Source organism: Ailuropoda melanoleuca, chromosome 2 (assembly GCF_002007445.2).
Source record: "Ailuropoda melanoleuca isolate Jingjing chromosome 2, ASM200744v2, whole genome shotgun sequence".
Taxonomy (NCBI): Eukaryota; Metazoa; Chordata; class Mammalia; order Carnivora; family Ursidae; genus Ailuropoda; species Ailuropoda melanoleuca.
Window position 1 is genome coordinate 11,577,760 of NC_048219.1, and position 16,429 is coordinate 11,594,188.

At 49.7% G+C, this 16,429-nt stretch overlaps 1 protein-coding gene across 6 annotated transcripts in view; it reads right to left on the minus strand.

Annotated features, from left to right (window-relative positions):
* Positions 1-2,121, minus strand: part of PHC2 (polyhomeotic homolog 2) — a 109,977-nt gene extending 107,856 nt beyond the window's left edge. For 2 of the 6 annotated variants that reach the window (XM_034648764.1, XM_034648758.1), the window contains exon 1: positions 2,031-2,120. The gene's annotated coding sequence lies outside the window, so the exon portion shown is untranslated. Of the gene's footprint in view, positions 1-2,030 lie in introns of all 6 variants that reach the window. The other 4 variants (XM_034648779.1, XM_034648773.1, XM_034648753.1 and 1 more) reach the window with 3 other exon arrangements.
* Between the last annotated feature and the right edge of the window lie 14,308 nt (positions 2,122-16,429).

Sequence of the window (16,429 nt, forward strand, 5' to 3'; positions counted from 1 at the left end):
CTCCCGGCTCTGACCTTATTACTCACTTCCTCAGGTCTCGGAAACCCGACCTCACAGATCTGACATTCAGCACTGCGTCCCTGGTTATGCCCTGTATTTTCCTCTTGTTGTATGGTGTAGATCTGTCCTCTATTGCCACACGTTCTATCCGGTGTCCAGGCCTTCTACCTTGGAGCTACTGCAAGTATCCCTTTCCCATCTCCGCACGTTAGACTGTTACTTGGAAAGATACAAGTGACAAAGACCAGGGGCGAGGCTCGGAAAAACCGATGAGGGGAAGAAGCCGCGAAGAAGAACAATAAGAAGGAAAATACTACTGGAAAACTGTAGTGGCAGTTAGAAATTCTAGATTACTTTTGGAAAGTTCCTTTATCGAGGAAGGAAAAAGGCCATGGCTACAATATAAAGCCATTGCCTAGAGGTACCATACTCTTCAAGAGTCTATATTCACTCTCTCCTCTGCTTTGGCTGCCCTTCCTGTCCTTCCCAATCTTCTCTGTGAGGCAAACTCCTATTCATCCTTCAAGATCTTGCTTCAACGTATTCTTTTCTGGAAAGCCTTCTCTGACCCTCTCAGACAGCTAATTGCTCCCTTCTTTGTGTTTCCACAGCTCTTTATATACACATCTATTATGTTATCACTTTTACTGGCAATTTTGTCTCTCCCCCTACTTCTTTGAGGATAAAGACTAATTATCTTATTCATCTCTGCATCCCCAAGACATAGCACAAGACACAGCAGAGTGCCTGGCATAAGGCAAGTGTTTGTTGTTGTGTGATAAAAGACATCGAGAGCAGTTAGAAGTGCAATTTGCACTTCACTTAAAAAAATCAAATTGGTTCCTGGTACTTTTCATGTGCAACCACGTTTTCCCTTGATTTGGGAGAAACGACAGTAGACTCATAAAGGAAAATCTATTGATATCACTGGCACATTAGCCAGTCTTTCATCCCCATTGATGATGGCAACATCCCCCCCTCCCGCCTTCCAAGAAAGCTCCCAGGGCAAGCTTAACATTAGTGGCACAAGGCCCATCCTACCATCTCTGTCGTACTGAAAGCTAAATTACACCATGAGCCGAAAGCTGCCACGGATCTTAGTGAACTGGTGGTAGTTGGGGGAGGGGGGGTGGATAATCCAAAGAAGACACTCTGTTAACCGACCTAGGAGAAGGGCGAGGAAGGAAGATGAATTTAAACCTTGCCTTATAAGAAATTTGTTAGAAACTCACGCAAAACGGCCGCTTCCTCTGGACATGACAGACCCGATCCAGGTGTCCGGCAGTGACCTTTGCCCATGAGTGTCAGGTCATCACCCAGCACAGAAAACAAGGGGCCAGTGCCTTTCCTGGGCATCCCTCCTTCTCAAACCTGGCAAATCTTGGGGCCTGGTTTTCCTTTAGGGGATTGTCCTCTCCTCCCAGCACCGGCAATCCCTAGTTCCCTCTGCCGGTGCCCCCCCCCCCAAGCACCAATCTTGCGTTCGTCCCACGGGGGCGGGGGGGGTGCCCAGCTTGACTCCGGGTCAAAAGTGCCGGCGGCCGGGCTGTCAGGCCCGGCTGAGTGGGGGGACGCCGAGGTCAGGCCCGACCCCCGGCTCTCCTCGCACTCAGCGGGACGAGCGGAGCGGACGCAGGCCGCGCCAGGCCACTAGCTGCCGAGGCGTGGGCCTCTGCGCGGAAGGGACTCGGCACCCGAGAAGCCACGCGAGCGCCGGTGCTCCAGCCAGTCCCCCTCAGCCTGGCGCAAGTGCCGGCCCCGCAGCTGCCCCGCAGCCCTCGCCGCCGCTGGGTCCCGGCACCCTGCGCGTCGCGGCCGGTCGCTCCGCGGGCCCGACTGCTGGGTGCCCGCGCGGGCCCCGCGCCGCGGATCCCGGGTCAGGCNCGCGGCCCGGCCGGGTTGTCGCGCCCCGGCCCGGCCGTGACAGCTGGGCGCCCAAAGGGTTAAGCCGGCAGCTTAGCGGCCCAAGTGCCCCGCGCGCTGCCAGTCCGCCGCGAGCCGGCCCCAGCGCGCACGCGCCCGCCCGTTACCTGCGGTCGCGTTCGCGCTCCTCCTCCACCTGGCCGCTCTCTCCCGGGGGCCGCCCCTCAGCCCGCCCCCTCGGCTCGGCGCCGCGCACCCTGCCGGCTACTCGGACACAGCCCGGGGAGGAGGGGCGTGGGGGCGATTACCATATATTAGCATACCAGCACGCGTCACGTGGTCTCTCCAACCAATGGTCACTCTGGAAAGGCGGGGATTGGGTTGAACACGCCTAGGTGCTGCTCCGAGCCTGAACCGGTGGCCATGGCAACGGCTGGGGGGGCGGGAGGGGGAGTGAGGAGGCACTGGAGCCCAGTGCCCCCCCACCCGGGAGCATCTCTCCTACCTGAATTGCGTGCGGAGACACCGTGCACTTTTCCCACCCTACGGAGGGAGAGGAACAGAATTTGGCTCCTCTCTCAAGGATTCAGACTCAGTAAATGAGCCCCGCGTGCCTAACACTTTTCTGCAGAATGATTCTTGGGGTCACCTTGTGATGTCAGTTCTGTTAACCCCACTTAATAGTAGGGAAAGTGGAGGCTCAGAGAGATAAGGTCACTCACCCAAAGTCACACAGTCACACCAAATGGCAAAAGTGGAGATCTGAGCCCATTTTTGACTTTAGGCCCAGGACTCCTTTGAGTTACTTTCTCCAGCAGGGGTCTCCCAGTACCTCCTCACAATTCCAGGTGTACCAGACGGCTGAGAAGATCCTCCTGCAAGCTTTATAAAGTGCTTTAGCTTTTCTTTACAATGACCTTTGAGGTTAGTAGGCAGAACGGTTATGCCCATATCGCAGATGAGGAGAAATGAGGCTCAGAGAGGTAACATGACCTGCCTCCCATCAACCAGTTCTTAAGAGCTAGTACTTAATTACTATGATTTATACTCAAACTTGATACTTTATAAACTTTTAAATTCAATCTTCTCAACACAGTGGTATTGCTATGACCATTTTACAGATTAAGAAACCGAGGCTTTAGGAAGTTAAGCAAATTGCTCAAGGCTACCCAGCTAGTAAGTAACAGATTTAGATTCAAATCTAGGTTTATCTGGCTCCAAAGCTAGTCTCATGAAGTCTCATGGTACCAGGTTCATTTAATTGAGGCTTGGACTTGGACTTCTGTAACAGAACTTTCCCGACTGTCCTCTTAAAATGTGACCATGCTCTCTCTCTTAATCCCACAAAACATCACGTGACAGGTGGTATGCGTTAAGGTCACAGAGGCTAAATATTAAAAGAGAATAGAGTCACCTCTGTAGGTGGGGAAGTACACTCTACAATTCCCTGCTTCTTGATTTTTACCCCTAGGGATTTGATAGTTTGCCTGAAGGCAGAGTAGTTCAAAAGTGTAAACATCTGCATATGGGCTTTCCTTCTGCTCCGTCCTTGAGGTTAGCCCTCTGATTACCGGAGAAGGCCATATGCCTCAAATCAAATATACTAAACGTTATAGGCATTTTAAGGGATTATCAAAGGTAATTTTGAATATATCGTACGTCTCACTTTATTGGGCTGATTTAAAACCCAATTTCCTCCTAAACTGTGGCTGGTGTTCAAAAGCACAACTGTGTAGGCAGACTTAATTTGGAATGAAATCCTGACTTGGCTACTCACTAATGTGTGACCTTGGGTATAAGTGACTTCACCTCTCTGTGCCTTGATTTCCTTATTTGTAAAGTGGGATAGGAACGGTGTGAGAATTAAATGAATTAACACATAAAAAGCATTTAGCACAAGCCCTGGCTCAGAGTAAAACTTCCATCATTGTTAGCTGTTATTGCCCCAGGAGCTTTCCTAGGAACAGACAACCCACACGTACAGAATCTCTCAAGGTTTCCTATCTGGCTTTGGAATTTTGAAGCTGCCCTCCTCCCTCGTGGCATATTAAACAGCCTGTTGTGCTGGTGAAGCCTTGTTATCTCTTCAATGACATTCCCGTTCTTAGGATCATAAATAATTCCCGGACTCAAAGGAGCTGGTTTCTCCTGCACATCTCCTAGCACCAAATTACCAGAGTGGCTCCTTGCAGAAGGGGATCTTGACAAACAGCGGAGCCATAAGTCAGGCTCCTTGAAACACTTTTATGAGCGCCTTAATGAGGGAGATGAGCTGTCATCAGGAACTCGTCCATCCTTCCTGGCCACAGGAAATGAGCTCTTTGTGTTCAAAGGATTTCCAAAGCTGAGGAGCAAAGAGTTTTCAGGAAGTGGGGCAGGGATGAAAAGCGGTTGACTCAGAGAAACCCAGGGCTAAACAGCCCCCATCCTGCCATTCACCTTATAGGGTCAAATTACTTGTGGTCTTATTGCAGCAATAGCACTGAAGGGTGACTTGTGTGGGGGGTGTTAATTCCCCTTCCTTTCCGCCCATGTACACACTTGAACATCTAACCACCGCCACTCTAAAAGATAAGGCAGTATAGAACAGTGGTTAAGAGCATAGTCTCTTAGAGCTAAAGAAGCAAGTGTGAAGCCTGCTTCCATTACCTTGGAAAAGTTGCTTAATCTCTTTATGTCTCAATTTCCACATCTGCAAAATGGGAATAAAACAGTGCTCACCTTCTAGTCTCTTGTGAAGATAAATAAGCTACCGACAGAAAGTGCTTAGCACACCCTCTACTAAGCACTAGAGATGTATTTGCTAATTAAACAAAATAAACATGTGAGTCCAATACAAACAATGTACTTTCCATGCAAGCGCAGCCTGAAGCAAAGTGCTCTGGGCCCTCTCCCTCTCCCCCAACCAGATGCTGCCCCACCCACCCTCATCCTGATTTGCAAATAAAGGCTGACCAAGAATAAGAAGAGTAAGTGTTTGGGAGCTCTAGTTTGAGCCCCGACTCTGCCACCTTCTTTGTTCTGTGAACTTGGCTAAGATTTTACATCCCCAAACCACAGTTACGTTATTTGTTTGTTTGTTTTTTAAGATTTTTTTCTTTTAAAGATTTTATTTATTTATTTGACAGAGATAGAGACAGCCAGCGAGAGAGGGAACACAAGCAGGGGGGAGTGGGAGAGGAAGAAGCAGGCTCCCAGCGGAGAAGCCTGATGTGGGTTGATCCCATAACGCCGGGATCACGCCCTGAGCCGAAGGCAGACGCTTAACCGCTGTGCCACCCAGGCGCCCCTGTTTTTTAAGATTTTATTAATTTATTTGGCAGAGAGAGAGAGAGAGCACAAGCAGGGGGAGTGGCAGGCAGGGGGAGAGGGAGAAGCAGACTCCCACTGAGCAGGGAGCCCAATGCAGGGCATGACCCTGGGATCATGATCTGAGCCAAAGGCAGATGCTTAACCGACTGAGCCACGCAGGCACTCCCACAGTTACGTTATTTGTAAGTTGAGACTACTTCCCAGAGTTGCTCTGAACATTTGATCAGACAGTGTCAGGCAAGAGCTGATGGGGCTTGATCATAATCACCTTGCCCTTTTATTGAGCTGTTTCTCGTGAACATCTTTGCTCTCCTATAATGAAAATAACATTTATTGCACACTTACTCTGGCCTTGTGCTATATACATCATCTTATTTAATACTTACAATAAGACAGAGACCCAGAGGGATTAAGTAACTTGGCCAAGATCACAATGAAATCAGCTGGGGGGGGGCAGCATTCCAGTAGGACTGTCTGATTCCCAAGTCCACGCTGGTAACCCACCAGGCCCCAGGTTTCCAACTCCAGAGTGGCTCATACTACTCACGGAATGTGTGCTCTATTTCTGTAGCGTTCCTCCCCCATCCACATGCACAGGCTCTCCCCCAGCCCCCAGCAGTACCCGGCACCCTAAGTGCTCCGCGTATACTTACTGAATGAGCGTAAGTGAATGACTGTGACATTTAATAGTGATGATAATCCCTTTTTTTGGGTCTGTCCCCAGTGAGGAAGAAAAGCAGCTGGCAAACCCCCACCACCAGCATCCTCTTCCTGCTAATCTTGTGGAAGGCCTTCTTCCTTCCCCCATGGGAGAGTCAGGGCTCTTGGTTTCAGAGATCCACAATAGACACAATGATGACTCATCTTCAATGAACATTTGGAGAGCTGTCAGGACCACTCGTGCTTTTTAGGGATCTGGTAACACGCATCAGTGGGGTGATTTCCAAATAATGGCCTTGGAGCTGTATATTAGATTCCTAGGACTGCCATAACAAAATGCCACATACTACGTGGCTTAAAACAACACAGACTTACTCTCTCACCATTCAGGAGCCAGATGTCCAAAATCAAGGCATCCGTAAGGTCGGTTTCTTTTCAGGGGCTCAAAGGAAGAACGCCTCCCATGCCTCTCTTCTGGCTTCTGGTGGCTGCTGGCAATCCTTGGCGTCCCTTGGCTTAGAGATACATTACTCCCATGTCTGCTTCCTCACATGACACTCTCCCTGTGTGTCTGTGTCCCAATTTCCCTCTTCTTGTAAGGACACCAGTTCTATTGGGGTAGGGCCCACCCTAACCCAGTGTAACCTCATCTTAATTTGATTACATCTACAGACCCTATTTCCAAATAATGTCGCATTCCCCAGTACCAGGGGCTAGGACTTGAACATATCTTTTCACCTTTTCTGGGGGACACAATTCAACCCACCACAATATGTGCAGAGGAGATGGAAAATGAAGGAAGGGGATGGAAAGAAAGGCGAGGTTGTCCATAAGGAACTGATCATACTCGCAGAATGGAGTGTGAACCAGGGTCCCTTAGGAATGGGACTAAACTTTTTCTTCTTCCAATTTCATTTTCATGCTTTCCTTTTTTTTTTTTTTAAGACTTTATTTTTAAGTAATCTCCAGACCCAACGTGGGGCTCGAACTCATGACCCCAAGATCAAGAGTCGCATGCTCCACCAACTGAGCCGGCCAGGTGCCCTTAAGATTTTTTCTGAAAGATGTTTCCAGCTCATAGACTCACAGTATCAGAGCTGGAAGGGACCTCAGAGGTTCATTTATTCATTCAACAAACATTTATCAGATAATCTTTCAATGGCTGGGCATTCAGAGAGAAAAGAAATGGTCTGAGAGAATTGAAGCCCAGGGAGGGAGTGTGAATTGTCTAGGATTACATCAAAGTAGAGTACAGCCAAGAACAGAATGGGGGAGCCCGGGCCTAATCTTGAGCCCTTTTGAGGCCTACCAGGAAGGCTACCCATCCCCTGGGCTTAAACCTCTGTTGTACAGACAGATCTTGTTTTTTGTTTTTGTTTTGTTTTTTAAGATTTTATTTATTTGACAGAGAGAGCAAGCACAAGCAGGGGCAGCAGCAGAGGGAGAGGAGAAGGCTCCCCACTGAGCAGGGAGCCCGATGTAGGGCTCTATCCTAGGCCCCTGGAATCACGACCTGAGCCAAAGGCAGAGGCTTCGCCAACTGAGCCACCCAGGCGCCCCCAGATCTAGGTTTTTAAAAAGCTGTTTGTGTTCTGGGGCTCATTACTAGCTCCCCCAGACTTCCTGAGGCAGGTCCTGTCATTGAGGGATTTGGAACCTTGGACAAAGCTAGAACCATCCCTTATCTGAAAGTACAATCCTGCAAACTTTTTTCTTTTTGAACCAATCCTTTGGCTAATCTTTGAGGTATCATCTTCTCTGGATGCCACAGCAGAATCAGGCATACAGAAACTCCTTGAGGGCGGAGACAGTGTCTTCTTCATCTTGTTTGTTCCCAGCGCTGACACAGAAACCGTCATGGAATCGGCACTAGCCATGTGCTCAGTGAATGCAAGAACACTGCTCCAGTTAAGACCAAGGGCTGTTTCCTGCTCACTATTTCGACGTTCCACGCCCAGGGATGGTCACAGAGGTGGTTTAAGGTCCCCGACTTCCACTCTGAAAGTCACAGTTCTTTTGACATGACTATTCCATTTGTTACTCCGTCATTAGAAGACATGGCATCTTGCTCCCATTATCAGTGGCCGACCCGAATATTGTCTGCCTTGAGCTGTCATCCTGTGAGATATCAGCCTGGAGCAGGGAGACTAAAAACTGGGGCGGGCTGGGGTCAGAGATGGGGTCAACCCAGCAGGAGTTGTCAGATCAGAGCAGGGGTGAGAAGGAGGTCAGATGGGAGATCAAAGTCCAGGAACTAGGCAGGTACACAGTCAGGCCCGGCGCTTCCGAGAATGGTGACCCGCGGCTGGAGCCCCTTTGGAAAGTGTCTCATAGGCCGGTCTCCTGAGTTGGCCTTCGGCTCACAGGATTCTAGAGGGTTCTTTGTGATTAATCTGGGTTTGGGTTCCCTCCTCACAAAGAGGAGGCCTCCCCCTCAGGCCTCATGTTCATACGATCAGACAAGCTCGAAAATCCTGGAGACAGCCTCATTTGCTCTAGTCATGGCCCCAGGCTTGCTGCTACTTTTTAGATCCACGGTCTTAGGTCTGACTCTGGCTGTGCATCAGAATCACCTGAGAAACTTGGTCAAATGCAGATTCCCAGGTCCCACCCCAGAAAGTCTGATTCTCTAGGTCTGGGCTGGGCTGCTGATATCTTGAGAGGCTGTACGGTGTGGGGGACGCATGGGGGGGGCGCTGGAGCCAGGCTGCTTAGATTTGCAACTGTTCTGCCACGTGGTGCATTTCTTAACCTTCCTGTGCCTTGATATCTTATCTATAAAAGGTAATAATAATATTCAGCTCATTGATTTAACATGAAGATTACTTATTTAATACATGCCCAGTCTGAAAATACGAAGTGCTTAATAAATGTTGCTTACTATTATAATCTTTCTTTTTACCAAACTACAAGTGATTTAGAAGCACAGTCCTCCCTCCCCTCTTTCCTTCCTCCCTCCTTTTCTTCCTTCCTTCCTTCCTTCCTTCCTTCCTTCCTTCCTTCCTTCCTTCCTTTCTTCCTTCCTTCCTTATTACCGAGGACTCCTACCTTCTAAAACCCTTGCTAGACACACACAGTCCTCCCCAGTTTACAGTCTAACAGGGAAGCCAGGCCTGGGATGCACAGTTCTACTCACTGCCTCCCAAACCCTCACTGGGGTCTGCAGCTCCGGGCTTCCCTTTTTGGTGTCCCTCCGGCATAATGACCTTCATTTATTCCTTGAAACGGAGCAAAATGGAAAGAACATAGAAGTCATTTGGACCCGGTGTGCCATTTTCTAGCGAAGCTGACATTGGACAAATCACATGTAGAAGGTACCTGTGTCTAGGGCTTGCTCGTATCCGTGCTCTAGGAACGGTTCTGCCTCCCCTGTAACCACAGGGCCAGGAGAGGGGCAGTTAAACACACCTGTGATTCCGCCCCTCACTCCAGGCCACAGATTATTGTGTGGGGGCAGGCAACAGACCCAAACTGAGCCAGTCACATCCCATCTCCAAGAGCCCGGAATGGAGCTCAAGCCTTGCTGCTTGCCTTTGGCTGCTCTCTTGAATGGAGGTGATGCCAGGAGCGGTTGGCGGTGGACATTTTCCACCATGCATATCAGGAAAAAGAACCAGTCAGTCTGCAGCAAGAAAGAAAAGCAAAGCCGATGCCTGGAGTTTTCAGGGTGCTGAGGTTCCTGACTGCCTCCCTATGCTGTCCCTAACCTTGGATTCTGTGACACGTCCTCTTTTCTTATAGTAGATTCTTTCTTGTGTTGAAGTCAGATGGAGGGCATCTCTCACTTTCACCTGGTGCCTGGAAGGCAGGGNCCTGGTGCCTGGAAGGCAGGCTGTCCCCCTGCCCCCCCCCGCCCCAGCAACAGGGTCTTCCATGTTCAAGAGATCAGTTTTGCAAGGGCTGCTCAAGGAAGAAGAAAATTCAAGTCTGGAGTCTTGGGACCGAACTGCTTCTGCTCCTACTTTGAATGAGCTTTTGCGTCAGACAACTTTATGAGCAAAGGGATTCTGGTCTTAAACGCTAGAGGGGGGCTGGCCAGGTCTTTCATGGGAGGGACCCCTATTTCTTAGTTAAGGAGGGATCTCCTGAGAGCCATAGTCTCTCCTGCCACCTTGTCCTGTTCTGTGCTTTTATATTTGCAATTCCAAATTGAGCTGAGTTTCCCCCACATACCTGGAACTGGTTACCAGGATTTGTCTATCTCTCTTGGGGTGTGGTGTGGGGTGAGCAGGAAGGTGAAGTGCAACTGTTTCTGTTCTAGTATGTTCTAAGCTCCTGGTGTTTTCTTTATCTCCGGCCTGCCTCTCCTAGGGTGCCACAGTGCTGATTGATGCTACCTTCCCCGGCACCCCTTTTGATCAGCTAGATAGGAGTTCCTCCGGTTTATAGACAGGAATGACATTTAGCTAGCTTGCACCAGCACAGCCTCAAAAGCTGGTTAATTTAGTAAAATAAATATTTTTTATTGTTTGTTGCTCCAAGTCCCCTAAGCGCCCCTCCAGCTCCCTTTAACCCTAGTTTCTTCCCTGGGATCCCTCAGACCTTGACACCATCCAGCAACTAAAAGGTTCCTATCAGGCATAGCAAAGACCTCCCACATGCTCCCCACTCCAGAACTCTGTCTTAAACACTTGGCATGCTTTCTGATGGGTTCCTGCCTCTGCCTCACTAGTTAGATATTTTAAATACCCTCCTGTTTACAGGTAAGGTTTAAAGAAGCTAGCTAACGCAGTTCATTTGTTTAGCACATTTTTATTGAATGGCTGCTCTGTGCGGGTCCTGGGTTCAGTGCTCAGGACACGATGCTGAGCAAAAAGAATGGAGGATGTGGATTAGTGAACACACAGATGAAAAATTAGGAGATAAGTAGATAAATATGTAATAAAAACCTGATTAGGGTACAAAAAGGAAGACCAGGGTGCTGTGAGAGAGGACCATACAGAGACCCACGTTTAGAGGCCTCCGAAGGGCTTCAGGCACTAATCAGACAAAGCGAGGCAAGAACTGCTCAGGCCCAGAAGGCACAGCATTTGTGAAGGGCGTGGTGTTACGTGGACTTGCCCAAGGTCACCAAGGGACAGGGCTAGGTTCTGGGTACTGTCTGACTCTGAAGTCTGCGTTCCTTCTTTCCTCCTGGATTGCCTTGTTGGGGGTGAGGGGGCAGTGCTCATCCAGGTGCCTTTCCTAGATCCTTGGGTGTGGACAGCAAGTCTCCTGCAAATCACCTCTGTCCTGTCTATACTACAAATTACTGCCCTTGTGATATAGGGCACAGCCATGCCTCAGCCAGAGGCCCCCCCCCCCACCTCAGCGAGTGCCTCTTTCACCAAACTGGGCCATCTCATCACAAGAGAGACAAAAGGAATGTCAGAGATGTGGGATGGACGGGCGTAGTGTTGCCCAGCGTTGCGAATGTATTTGGTATCACTGCACTGTGCACTTAGAAATGGTTAAGATAGTAAATTTTATGTTATGTGTACTTTACCGCAATGCAAAGGAATATTCAACAAAATGCATAAGAATGGTCTCATACAACCTCAGCTCTGTGGGAGGGACAGGGAAAGAGCTTTCGCTCCTCAGCCACACACAGCGTCTGCCTCTGGCCTGGGTTCTGCTCGCAGCTCCTCTGGGCATAGCCGAGGAGCCCAGGCAGAGGCGTCCGGCCCAGGGGAGGCAATCTAGAGCAAGAAAGAGGCAAGCAAATTGAGTTGCACTCACAAATTTGAAGCAAGGAGGACTTCTTGTAGAGCAGAAGGCGAGGAGGGTGATCAGGAGTGAGAGAAGGCGGCAGAGGCAACACCAGGAAACAGTGGCCCAACCGTGCCAGAGAGTCCTGACTGCCTTTCAGGACCTGTCACCCTCGGTGCGGGCAAATGTGCAACAGCGGGCTCTCTGGCAGGTTGGGGTGGGGGAGGGGAGTCCGGATTTGTAGCGCTTGCCAACTTCTGCGGTGTAAATACTCCCACTAAGGCCGATTTCAAGTCATGTCAACGAATATGGAACTGGGAGGGGGCAACACATGTGATTGGCTCTCCTGAGCGCATATAAGCCAACTCCGAACGCCACCGAATTGTCCCCTTACTTTTTTTTTTTTTTACTGATACAAAGTGCATTTTGTGTTTCATCAGGGCTCGTGGCCACATGGCTGGACGCTAGCTGTGATCTCCAGCTGCGCCCTACATTACGCACCCAAGGTCATGTAAGGAAGCTCTGGTCAGTGGTCTATGAGCAGCTTCTCTGTACATCCTTAAAGGACCAATAGCCGTCCCTGCTCCCTCTCCTCTCCTTCCTGCAGGCTGGAATGTGGACGTGGTGCAGAGGAGAACAGCATGGAAGGTAGCAGGGCCAGCAGGTTGGAAGGAACCTGGATCTTTGGGCATCCACGCTGCTGAGCTGCCTAACTACCCTGGACCATCATCTGTTTCAGGAGAGAAGTAAATGTGTACCTTATTTAAGACATTTATTTATTTATTTATTTATTTATTTGGTTGTTGTTGTTTTTAAAGATTTTATTTATTTATCTGTCAGAGAGAGGGAGTGAGAGAGAGCACAAGCCGGGAGAGCAGCAGGCGGAGGGAGAAGCAGGCTCCCCACCAAGCAAGGAGCCCGATGTGGGACTCGATCCCAGGACCCTGGGATCATGACCTGAGCCGAAGGCAGACGCTTTACCGACAGAGCCATCCAAGCGCCCCAAGTCTCTAATTTTGGAGTCTCTTATTAGGGCCGCTCATCTGACTATTAGCTCTAGGACTACCTGGGATTTGGTGCATTTTGTGGATATCATCACCACAAACCCTATCCTCTGTTTCAAGAAGTCCCAAATGAGTCTGTTAATATTATAAGCAAAAGATTATTAGTCGGCATTTGCTAGGCTCTGCAGCAGAAACCACCCCACCATCTCAATGGCTGACAACAACAGAGGTTTGTTTCTTGTTTATGCTACATGACAGCTGCGGGTCATTGAGGTTCTGTTCTATATGTGTTCCCATTCTGTGTCTCAGCCTGAACGAGTGGCCCCTCTATCAAGCCAGAGACAGAAGAGAAAACGCCATGGCCGAATCTTGGAATGACTCTTAAAGCTTCTGCTGGGATGTGGCATAGGTCACACCTATTCACGTTCCATTGGCCAAAGGAAGCGATTGGCCTAGGCGGACGCCAAGGGGGCAGTGAGGTGCGGTCCCCCCCCAGAGAAGCACTGCAAGTCTCATTGCTGTGGGCAGAGACGGATCGTCCTTTCACTGGGAGTGCAGCAAATAGCTGGGAATAATAATACAATCCATTGCAAGAGCCTAAAGCAAAAAACATGCATTCTGCCAGGACAGATGTTATTCTTATTCCCATTTCGCAGGTGAGGAAACTGAGGCTCAGAGAAGATAAGGGCCACACCAGCATATAGTCTTATGCTACTCTAGGAACCACAAATTCTGAGAAGCTCATTTCAATTTTTCTGTTACGGATCATGTTGCTGTTAATAAAACCTTGTAGATAGTCTGGAAGGCCCTCTGCCTTGTGCGTATTTGTGTTTTTAAAAGATTTATTTATTTATTGGAGAGGGAGAGTGTGTGGGGAGGGGGACAGAAGGAGAGGGACAGAGATTCTTAAGCAGACTCCATGCTGAGCGTGGGGCTCGATCTCACGACCCCGAGATCAGGAACTGAGCGGAAACCAGAGCGGGATGCTAAACCAACTGTGGGACCCGGGTGCCCCAACACCCTCCGCCTTGTACGTGCATTTCTGAAAGCCATGCTCTGGAGTCTGTGAAGAGCTCACTTCAGCTCAGCACGGAGAAAGAGAGGAAGAGGCTGCAGACAGTAGAGGGAGGAGGTCGGGGGACTGGTCCAGGCGCTCTGCCACTAAATCACTGTGTGTCTGCAAGAAGGTCTTTAACCTCTCTGGGTCTCTGTCATCTCTGTCGTCTGTCCATGGAAGAGCTCCGAGTATAGCTCAGAGTAGGCAATTAATAAGGTTAATCTGGCTCTAAGATGCGAATATCTAATTTCACACTTCCCAGTGGAACTTTGGGGTCCCTCTTAAGAAGCCTTGCTCTTTATTTGAAAACTACCTCAAAAGATACCCTTCTATGTTCCTTCATCCATCCATCCATCCATCCATCCATCCATCCATCCATCCCCTCATGCATTGATCAAAGGTTTGTGGCTTGTCCTCTGTACCAGGCTCTGTGTTAGGTCCTGGGGGAGCAGAGATGGAGCAGATGTGGTCTCTTGCCTCTAGGACTTCGCAGTCTATCGAAGGAGACAGAGATACACAGAATGGTGAAGCCTGCAATGAGTTGTTCTAATCACAGAATGGGGCGGTCAGAGCCATAGAGGAGTCTGCACAAAGGCTGCCCCAGGCCAGGGAGGAAGCGGCCCCCTCAGCACAGGTGCGGTCCACCCAGTGAGGGGAGAAGAGTCGGCAGAAGGGTGGACATGATGAGCTCAGACAGGGTCCTGTGGGATGTGCGGGAGCAGGCATCCAGCAGGCTGCAGACAGCTGGGTCCGAGGCTGGGGGGAGGTGAGCTGTAGGGCCAGGATGTGGCTAGGGTGTCTTACACTGAAGAGGGTCACGGAAGCCAGGAAAGTATAGGAGGTTGTGATTTCACTTCTGTCCACTGTCCCTGAACTCCCAGTGGCCTGACCGCACAGACCGGCCACACACACCCACCTTTCCCGGGGAGGGCCCTGCAGAGGACTGACCTAAACTGGGTGCAACAGTGTACAAGTCGGCCCTGATAGGAACAAACGTGCAACACCAATTCCGTTTTATGGCCTTGTCTGATGCTAGAACACGTAGAGAGGTCACCAGGTCATCCTTGGTGCAGCGGGAACATAAATCAGGCAGAGCCCTGCTTCCTGAGGCCCCAGCCGAGGAGGACAGGGCCTGTCCACCTCTAAGTGGAATCAATTAGTGGTCATTGCCCTGCCGGCCCAAGCTTCCTTCCACCGATTCGTGGAGGCCTGGCCCCTGGAGGCCTGGCCCCAGGAGGCCTGGCAGAGAAGCAGCTCGTAGGCTGTGTCTGTGACAAGATGCAGAGCTCTGACCCGGAGAGAGCTACTTGTCTAAGTGAAGAAGGTAACGATGATAAGGAAATGGTATCTACCTTCACCGAATGCACTGGGCCAAGCATGATGCCGAGCGCCTTATCCTCATTCTTTCATTTTAACGTTGCAGTAACTTTCTGAGGTAGGTTCTGTTGCTGACCTCATTTTACAGATGAGGAAACTAGGCTCTGTAAGATTGACTTGCTCAAGGCCACCCACTCAGGAAGTGGCAGAACCCCAATCCAAAACCAAGCCTGTCTGCCTCCTGAAGCTGAGCTCGAAAGCGTGGCCAAGAGATGACAGCTGGCCTAGACGGCCTGTCCTTTGGAGTCAAATATGCTTGGATTCGAATGTTGGCCCTGCCACTTCTTAACTGTGTGATCTGAAGCAGATTACTGAACTTCTGAAGCCTCAGTTTCCACATCTGTAAAATGGGGGAAACAGAATGTCTTTTGCGACATCGTGACAAAGGTTAAGAAGAATATACATAAAGTACATTTGAGTTTTCAGGTGGTGGTATTATTTTATCCTCATCACCACCCTTATCCTTGCCTCGTGCCGTTGCTTACCACGCTGGAGTAAACGGAAGAGTATGGTGCAAAGGCTTGCAAGCATGATAGAGGCTTGCACACTGGAGGACCCGGGCGTGGCCTGATCTGGTGGAAGTGGAGGGAGGGGTAAAGTAACAGAATAGAGATTCGAATGATAGACAGAGGCTGCTTCATGCAAAGTTGCCGGTAAACCTTGAGGATTTAGGGCTGCATTCTGAAGTCAATGAGGAGCCATTGAAGAATTAGAAGCAGGTCGGGGAGTGTAGTTGGCTTTGCTTCTCAGAGAGATGCTTTAGGCAGCCCATCTTATTCTCCCTAGTCCCCCAGTGCATACAGCAGTGCCTAGAACGTAGTAGGTCTTCAAAAATCTTTGTTGAATAAATTTGCCCAAAGTTACTGCTTTATCTAGGCCTGCTCGATTACGAGAAACAAGTGTGCAGTCTTGTTGGCCCAGGGACAGATGGTGTATTGTAAAGGATAACTGTGGATGCTGGCTGTGGAGGACCGAGAGCAGAGACGGGAGCTGGGACAGCATCCTGAATCCTGGTGGCTGCAGATTCTCAGCAGACACGACGCATGGGTCATCACAGGCACCACCTGCCTGCACCTCTCATGCCTGCTCCTTTCCCACCTGGTGGTCACTCTCATTCTTAGTTTTGGTTTGCCCATGGTCAGTGGTAGCCCCACTGGCTCTCTCTACACTGTGAACTTTTCAACTTAGATCCTTTGGTTAGGTGGCTTCTTATTTTTTCTTACTTCAAAATCTAAGAGAGACAGTCTGATGGGCTTACACTCATCTTTTCCTGCAGCAGGAATCAGAATGAGGAAGCTATGAGATCCTGAATAACATCAGGATTCTGCGAGATAAAAAGGAGGGAGGGCAGACAGCTGTGGGAAATGCAATCAATAGCGAACACTGCATTGCCCAAATAATTATTTAATTGCAAGTTGTGATACGTGCTTTGAAGGAGAAGTACAGGGTGCTATAAGAAAGTGTAAGC